Genomic DNA, 9756 nt, shown 5'->3' on the forward strand with positions numbered 1-9756 from the left:
TGCCTACCCCCGCCCCCGCCCCCGAAATTAAAATTAGGGTTAACCTTGCCCCCGCCCCCGTCCCTGCCCCCGATTTTTTAAAAAAAAATCTCTCAAACGGGACGGGGCCCCCACGGGACTTTTTGACATCCCTGCCCCATGAAAAAGACAAAGAAAGAAGTTTTGACCTTCGACGCATTAGGCCATTACCCGGTCCATCTAGTTCCACTACACGGTCTACACCACACACCACTTATTATCACACAAACACACTAACAAACATCACATCATATTTTGTGTTTCTCCATATATCCACATTTATAAGTATGGATGATTTTTGGATGGACTATTCCTAAATACACACAATAAACGATATATGTAAAATACCTGACATTTCTATGCAGTTAAAACAACATTACAACAACTAAACACTCAAATATTTAATATATAATTGCTTGTGAATTGTGATGATGTTTATGATCAAATAATTAGTTTTTGTGTTCAAAAATATTGACGTTCCTAACATGGAGGAGAGATGGTGATTACCTTGGATTTCCTGAGATAGAAAATTGTCTAACATGCATTACTATGTAAGATTTCGAACCAGTTTCGCTTTCAGTCATTCATTCCCATATAATCTTTTTTTAAATTTTTTTGTTATTAAATGGTAAATATTTATTAATAAATAATCATAAAATTACATATAGTAAATTACAGTTTTAGTCCCTATGGTTTAATTTGCACTCAGATAAAGTTTTATCCAAGTTTTGAAAATTTGATACAAAAGATCTTCATTGGTACAAAATCCATTATGATGGTCATTTTAGCTAGCTATTAAATGCAATGTAAAATGGCAGTTATGCCCTTATTTATGTCATTTTTATTATGAAATTTTTTAATTTATTATTTAAAAGGTATTAAGCACCATACCCTACTCCCACCCTTAAACTAGACAACTGGGTGTCACTGGCTTCACCATCACTAAATTGAAATTCCTAAACTAGACCAACCCACCACCCCATCATTTCTCATTTCCTTTAACCTTCAACAAAACATACAAACTGAGAAGAAGAAGAAAAAAAAAAGTCACACATAATTGTCAACAGAAGTTGCACAAAGTAGTTTCAGACAACACCAAATTGTTGTTGAATAAATAAAATTAAAACGATGACAAAAAAAAATAGATACGTGAATTATTACCTTGTTTTGACAAAAGCAAATTATGGCAAGGGACGAGAAGGATATAATCAAATATGTTGAGCAACAAGAAATGGATCGATTATGGGTGAAGCATGAAACAATCGCTAAAGTTTTTGGATGAATATGACATTGCATAAAAAAGGGAAACAGTTTTAGTGCATGCGAGCCAATGTGATACTAGCCAATTTGGTAGATACTTTATCTCTTAGATTGGAGGTCATGGGTTCTAATTTGGGCATTGACGAATTTTACTAACTTGACGATACTAACTTTTAACCACTAACGTGTAGTTCAAAAAAAGTTTTGGTGCATGAGAGAGAGAGAGAGGAGATTAATGGTGGATGAGGTGGGAGTCAAAGACAGTTTTGGACCTTTAGGTGTAGGAGAGAGATAGAGAGAGAGAGAAAGAATGAGGGAGAGATCGGTGGTGGCAGAGGCGAGGAGATTGATGATGGAGCAGGTGAGAGTTGGCAATAGTTTTGGTAAGAAAGAAAGAGTGAGAGTGAGAGCGAGAGATAGATTAAGATCGATAGTGAAAGCAGAGGATAAGGATTATGGTAGAAGAGAGCAGAAGGATGAGGACCAGAGATAGTGGGAAGATCTATGGAAACTACAACAAACTAGACTTTACTTTTTTCCCATGTAAATAACAGAAATGGTCTTTTAAATTCATAAAATGACAAAATAACAAAAGTAAATAACATAAATGGTCTTTTAAATTCATAAAATGACAAGATAACAAAAAAAAAATGAAGGTAGATTAGTCATTGTTTTTGTGATTAACAAAGAGGTATAAACGTTCTTAGGCAAAAGGACCATACATGATGGATTTTGAAACCATAAGGGCCATATATGTCAATTTTCAAAAGTTTAATGAATTTACGAATGTAAACGACAGACCAAAACTCTAATTTTGTATTTATTTATTAACCAATAAAATTAAAACATGTTTTAATTATAAACTAGAAATTACCAACTCCCTGCTCTGCGGGGGACGCAAACTAGGTTTTTTTTAATATGTTTTGTTTTGTGTGTTTGCGGTATTGTGTTAATTTTTACAAAATGGTAGATTAATATATTTTTGGAGGGACCAAACTTGTTGGCATACGAAAGTCTAGGGACAAAACCTGCAAACATGCCAATATACGAAAGTTGAAGGGGTGGAAAATATCGATGTTCAAATTTGAGGGGATAAAAATGATATTTTACAAAGTATATGAGTCGAAAGTGACATTCTACAAAATATGGGCAGAAAGTAGCAACATACAAAAATGTAAGGGTCAAATCTATCAACAAAAGAAACTTTTGTAGCCAAAGTCTAAAATAAGAAGTTTGAGGCCAAAGTATGATGCAAAACTATAATCTAGGGACCAAATATATAAAAAAAAAAAAACAAACTTTTATGGATAAAGTATGAAATAAGAAATATGTGTGGCGAAAATATGAAAACATAAAAGTAACTATTCATAAGGATTTACATCATTTTTAGTCATTAAACTATTTATGTTTTATTTTGTATTATACTTTGTTTAATCTATCATTGGTCATTGAACTTATTTATTTTTATTCATTTGACATCACTCTAACCGGTGATAGTAGGTGTATAACATCGAACGACGTTAGCAATGTTAGAATTATTCATTGAACTTTTTCTGGATGTTTATTTTAGTCATTATACTTTTATTTAAGCTATCACTGGTCACTTAAATTGTTTTTTTTCATTTTAATCATTCTATTTTTTTATTGTCATTTATTAAAAATAAAATAAAAAACTACTATTTTTTCCTTTTCTTAACGCCTAAACTTGTTACATCAATCATATGAATAATCTTTGTGATTTAGGGTAGCGTGCACATTTCGTCCTTAACTTCTTTAACTCGAACGCTCCCAATGGCTTTAGAAAAATACTATTTTGCCCTTATCATCACTCCCATCATTGGTAGAAAAGCACCTAATCATCATCGATAACTAGTTTTACATTAGGTGACCCCATGGAAAGTCTTCGTATCGGTTGACCTAAAGAAGAAAATATTTTGGTACATCTGAATCAATTGAAAACACTAACAAGTCTATTTCTTCTTCCAGAAGCCAGAATTATGGAACTTGATCATCCTTCAACGCATAAGGGCTATGTTTTATATGAAGCACATGAAAACATTAAACATCCAAAATCAAAAGGATTATTCATATAATTTACTTTAAAGTAATTGATTTAACAAGTTTAGTTGTAGAGAAATGGAAAAAAAATGTAGTTTTTTTTTATTTTTTATAAATGATAATAAAAAATTGAGTGACTAAAATGAAAAAAAATTAAAAAGTTCAGTGACCAATGGTGGCTTAAACAAAATATAATGACTAAAACAAAACACTAAGAAAAGTTCAATGACTAAATATAACATTGAAAATAATATACACCGGTTATCATCAGTTAGAGTGACCAAAATGAACAAAAATAAACAAGTTCAATGACCAATAGTAGCTTAAACAAAATATATTGACCAAAATAAAACACTCTGAAAATTTCAGTGGCTAAAAATGATCTAAACCTTTTTTTGTTTTAATATATAGTATAATGTAACAATTGGTAAATTGGATTTTTAAGAAAATTAATAATTTACTTATTTATTAATTTTAAGTGATGCAGGATGGGTTTTGCAAACCTTCGTGGATTACTCAATATGGAAGCGAGAAAAGCTAGGTATTTTCTAGCAAACAAATAAAGAGAACCCAAAACCGAAGAAACTTTTTATTATAATATTTCCATCTTTTCAACATTACAATATAATCTTTCTTTATACAGGAGACTAGTAACCTCCAAATCGTTGCAATAATAAATGTCGTTGCAATATAAATGTGATGATTTATAACCGACACATTAAATTCGGTCAAAATAACATACACATTAATATTGATACTAAATAGAAAGTAACATACTTAATAATAAATGAGGTTATTACTACCTTTATTTTAGGGTATAAAAAATTAAAAATCTCTAATAAAATCAAACTATGGAACTAAAGTATATAATATAATTTTAAATTGAAGAATACGTGACTTGAATTTCACATTCTTTCCACGCTCCTAGAAGTCCATAGGCGAATGCGAGTCGTTTTATTGGTCCCTTATCATTCTCCCTCACTTGAAAAGTACTCGTCCTCGAGTTCTTGGAGTAGGCGTTTTCGGTTGAAATATTATTGATATTATTGATGGGTTTTTTAGGTTATAAAAAAATCATATGAGCGGAAAAACACTTAAACCCTTAAGTTCACATGTAACCTAGAAATGATCTATGTTTTTTCTATTGATAGTGTCGCAATCCGAAAATTTTAGAGCAAGCAAGGTCTAAACTCTAACCATGTATAAGTGAAACCATATTGAAACCTTGGTGCATTATGTCCTCTATAGCCTTGAAGACTTATTTATAAGCTAGTCACTAAGCATAGTTTGAAACCTAAGTTGATTTATGTTAGAATAAACTAATATAAGGCAAAAGTTTAAAGCTTAAACCATAAAGTAATACCTTAAATAGAGTTTTCGGTCTTAAGCTTCTAGAACCATAGAGTTTTCGGCCTAGGGATTTAATGTCAAGTAGTTTACGGTCCAAGGAATTAAAGGAAAAAGTTGTTTTCGATTGTAAGTCAAAGAATCATGGGTTTTCGGTCAACACATGACCGAAATCTCTAAAGCTAAGCCATTAGGGCCGTAAACACAATGATATAGGACCGAAATCATAGTGTTCTAGATGGAAACTTGGCCGCAAACACCTTATAATATCTAGATATTTAATCCTTTAGGCGGTGATACTCATTTCAAGAGGATAAGTTACATTTCCCAAAGTAAACATCAGAATTTCATATATATATATATATATATATATATATATATATATATATATATGTGTGTGTGTGTGTGTGTGTGTGTATGTGTGTGTGTGTGTGTGTGTGTGTGTCAACCGAAAACCTCCCTCATTTCATACACATTCTCTACGAAAACATTACATATTCTCTCAAATCTCTTAAGCATTTCTTCAAGTCTTCAAGCAGTAACATTCAAATATCCATAGTTTTGCCCAGATTACCTTCACATCTCCTTATTATTCAAAAAGAACACTTCATACATTCAACCAAATTTTCCAGAAAAACATCACTTAAATTAATTCTTAGGAATTAATTTGGTAAGTTCCTATTACCTTCTAGTGTTTATTTAACACTTTAAATTATTAGATTAACTAATTTGAACATGATATTATGTGTTTAAATATTATTAGGATTTCAGAAATTATACGTGTTCTAACCCGAGGATCATCGCGACCAAGTTGTAACCAACCAAAAACACGCACACAAGGTGAGTTCATACCCCTACGTTTTCACGATTTTTAAATTGTTTTAGGGGGGGGGGGGGAATACAAGTAAAATACAAGGAATCTTGTGTTTAAAAATATAAATTTCTTATTATGTTTTCTTACCGTTAATAAGAAATTAAATGTGAAATTTACTAAATACGCAAAATATCGTTACTATTGAATTTTACAAATGATTTACAAAACATGTTAAGACGTAATGATTTTCACACCAACACGGAAACAAACTTATAAACTATAATAGGTATAGTTTACGGAACAAAGATACTATTTTACAAAGTTCAGGTAACAACACGGGAACAAACTTATAAACTATAATAGGTATAGTTTATGGAACAAAGATACTATTTTACAAAGTTCAGGTTACAATATGGAAAAAACTTATAAACTATAATAGGTATAGTTTATGAAACAAAGGAACTATTTTACAAAGTATAGGTTAACATATAAACTAAAAAGGTTTTCAGTTATTACTCGTAAAACTGTTGAAGTAATTTGTTACACGTCTTCGTGTACTTATCTAAGTACAGGTAAAAGTCCTGACTTATAACCAGAATCTCTTGTAGGGAGAGCGAGATATTTGTGTATAGATCTATTTGGGACTGGCAATCCCACACCTCGACTGTTAGCTACAGTCAGGCCGACAGGCCTGGGGTGACAAATGTCGTTAACATTCCGACGCCTGAAGAACGTCGCGATGAGGCCGACTGGGTTAGTATGGTTATAAGAACTCACAAGGAGAAAACAACGACATATTTACGAATAAGATATTTTCAAATAATTTTATTTGAATATTAACTTTACATTCGGATTTCAGGGCAAATATACTTTCAAAGGTTTTATTTAAATAATAAAACAATATTACATTATTTGCAACTATGGTACGAACAAAAGTTCAGAAAACATATATCGAGTATTCTTTTTGCTAAAGTCTATGATTACTTAATGTATACGTTAGGATTATATATAATAAAGATCCGATATGCAGTGGAATGTGTGATTTCCGCCTTTCTTCCTGTTCCTTGTTTGGTTGTGGGCTTAGGGCAGAATGAAAGACCCAAACTTTCATACTAAAGACATTATTATCACTCCAAGTTACTCCAAAACATGCTACATGCATATTCATAAAACAATATTTTACATTGATAGTTTAATTACATAGACTGGATACAAACCGACTATAAGAATTTTACAAAGTTTTATATATTACATACTTTCCCAGGAATACAATACAAAAGCTATAATATTATCTATTCTACATCTTCTACCAGTACATGACGATACTGGATGCTTATCACCTGCAATAGTTTAAACATTGAGAGGGATAAGCGGGTGACGCTTAGTGAGTTCAATAACAGTTACAATATAACGCTATGTCATATACATATCAATATGACAGAAGCAAAGAGGGACAAAGAACAAAAAAGGCATATGTGTATCATATGACAGACTTTCCATATCAACCAACAATCAATTTCAACTTGATATACATCAATAAAGCTTCAGCCCAAATGGCACAGAAAATACAATTTCGGATTATCGTTTTGCTAGAATATACAGGCTTTCAGCCCTACATAGCCCTATGCTAATACCAGAAATTATATGAGTCATGCTCTACATGACCAAAGACACAAAGCCAATACCAGAAGTTATACGAGTCAGACTCTACATGGCCAAATGCATAAATCCGATATAACACAGGTAAGTACATTGAATATATAACACATAACATACTATTGTCCCTATATTGAACTCACCGTGAAATAACCGAAGGAATAAATGATAATTTGGGCAGCACTTCGGCTCTAAATATGGCTTTCTATGACGAAATCGGAGATTTTAGTTGAAAACCGGGCCTTACTCGGGCAGAGTTTCGACTTGAAAATGTGATTTTCTCGGGAACTTCGGAGCGTCGGGACTTGCTTCGGGTGTCGGGGATGATATCGGGACTTCGGGGGGTTAAAAGTAGCTAGAGAAGAGAGTAAAGGGTGAAAGAGATTGAAAAATGGCAACCATAACCGGGCAATCTTGCATGCCTTTTATAGCTGGCCGAAGCCTCGGAGTACGTTGGGCGTACTTCGGTACGCTGGGCGTACGCGGCGTGGCAGCTGCTCGGTTCCCGGGTCTCGGACGTGTCATCAACTGTGATAGGTGGCATCTGCGCGAAGAGAGGGGCGACGTGGCTGATCTGAGGCCCTGCATGCGAACGTTGGGCGTAAGCTTCTATGCGGGGCGTTCTCCTTCGGATCAGTCTCGAATTTTCATTTATTTTTATTTAAAAACTTCAAAAACTCATATCTTTTGCATACGAGCTCCGTTTTTGACGTTCTTTATATCCACGCGTAGGTGAAATTATGCTCTACAAATTTCGTTTAGACTCCGTTGGCTAATTTTGACTTAATTTTTAATATTATATTTTTAACGGATCGGGACAAGAAAAGTCTGTTAAAAATTCATAACTTCTTCATCCGATGTCCGTTTCCGTATGTCTTTTTACCGTTGTACTACTATTGACGAGACCTTCGATTCTCGTTTAGGTTGCGTCGGCTAAAAATCACTCGATCTTTATTTCGAGTTTTTAGCTGTCTACTGCTATTCCGAAACTTAGAAAAATCATAACTTCCTCATACGAAGTCAGATTTGGACGTTCTTTTTATGAAAATTCTCGGTTTAACGAATACTACGACTTTCGTTTAGATCACTAAAGCTAAAAAGTAGTTTATCGAAAACTCACTTTTTACGCTAAATAGTGTTTGCCGGTTTTGTCGGGTCATAACTTCTTCGTTATAACTCGGATTTCGATGAGGTTTTCGCCTGAATGTTTCTAACGAGATTCTTTACAACTTTCAATAGTAAAATTATACTTATTTCAAATTTTATATTTTCGTTAAATTTCAATATTTGACTTTTGTTCGGAATCTGATAAGACTTTCAAAACATTCTGAATGATTCTAAACATAGTTCAACTTCAATTCAATTAAAAACTATCTGTTAGAACTCAATGCTCAAATTCAAATAATATTTCATAATATTATTCATTATAAAACACGATAACTGAACGTGTATGTTACAAATACCTCCTCCTTTTGAGGATTTCGTCCCCGAAATTACAGCGGTTAAAATAAATGGGGATATTTTGCTCTTATCTCCTTTTTATTTTCCCAAGTATAATTTGTACCTCGATGGTGTTTCCACTTGACAAGCACCAACTCCACTTCTTTATTATGTAGACCAGTCGTTCTTTCGTTTACGGTCTCTTCAGGCTCTTCTACATATGTTAACTTATTATCCAGTTTCACCTCGGATAACGGAACAACTTCATCATATATGCTTAAACATTTACGCATATAACTCACATGAAACACATCATGAATACTTGCCAAATCTTCCGGTAATTCCAAGCGGTATGCTTGCTTACCAATTCTCTAGATGATTTTGAAAGGACCAACAAATCTAGGACTTAGTTTTCCTTTCTTCCCAAATCGCATAATGCCTTTCCACGGGGATACCTTCAGCATTACGAAATCACCCACTTGGAATTATATAGGTCGTCTCATCTTTTCTGCATAGGACTTCTGTCGATCCTGGGCCGCTTTCATTCTTTCTCGTACAATTTGAATCTTTTCGGTGGTGTCTTGAATCATTTCAGGGCCTCCAAGGATTTTTTGTCCTATTTCACGCCAACATAATGGAGTATGACATCTACGTCCATATAGTGCTTCATATGGTGTCATTTTGATTGAAGCGTGGTAACTGTTATTATATGAAAATTCGACAAGAGGTAAGTATTTGTCCCAGTTACCACCGAACTCCAAGACGCATGCACGAAGCATATCTTCTACTGTTTGGATTGTTCTCTCCGTCTGACCGTCTGTTTGGGGATGATAAGCTGTACTGAGAGCAACTCGAGATCCCAATTCACGTTGCATACTTGCCCAAAAATGAGAGGTGAAGCGAATATCACGATCGGAAATAATCTTTAGTGGCACACCATGTCTTGCAACAATTTCATCCAAGTACACTTGTGCGTATTTCTCCATTGGAGCCATTTCATGCATGGCAAGAAAATGGGCGCTTTTGGTTAGGCGGTCGACAATTACGCAAATGCTATCATGCTGTCTAGCAGGCTTTGACAATTTGGTAATAAAATCCATGGACAGCTCTTCCCATTTCCACACAGGAACACTAAGACTTTCTGGAGTTCCGTAAGGCTTTTG

The 9756-nt window shown here is 33.7% G+C and overlaps 1 long non-coding RNA gene across 1 annotated transcript; it reads right to left on the reverse strand.

Moving 5' to 3' along the window:
* Positions 1-844: 844 nt before the first annotated feature.
* LOC145156869 (uncharacterized) lies at positions 845-1645 on the reverse strand. The gene is made up of 2 exons (XR_013736952.1): positions 1180-1645; positions 845-1040 (listed from the first exon to the last, which is right to left on the reverse strand). It is a non-coding gene; the product is annotated as an uncharacterized LOC145156869 (long non-coding RNA).
* Positions 1646-9756: the final 8111 nt, after the last annotated feature.

This window comes from Lactuca virosa, chromosome 2, assembly GCF_052849685.1.
Source record: "Lactuca virosa cultivar CGN04683 chromosome 2, Lactuca_virosa_CGN04683_v6, whole genome shotgun sequence".
NCBI classification, from domain to species: domain Eukaryota; kingdom Viridiplantae; phylum Streptophyta; class Magnoliopsida; order Asterales; family Asteraceae; genus Lactuca; species Lactuca virosa.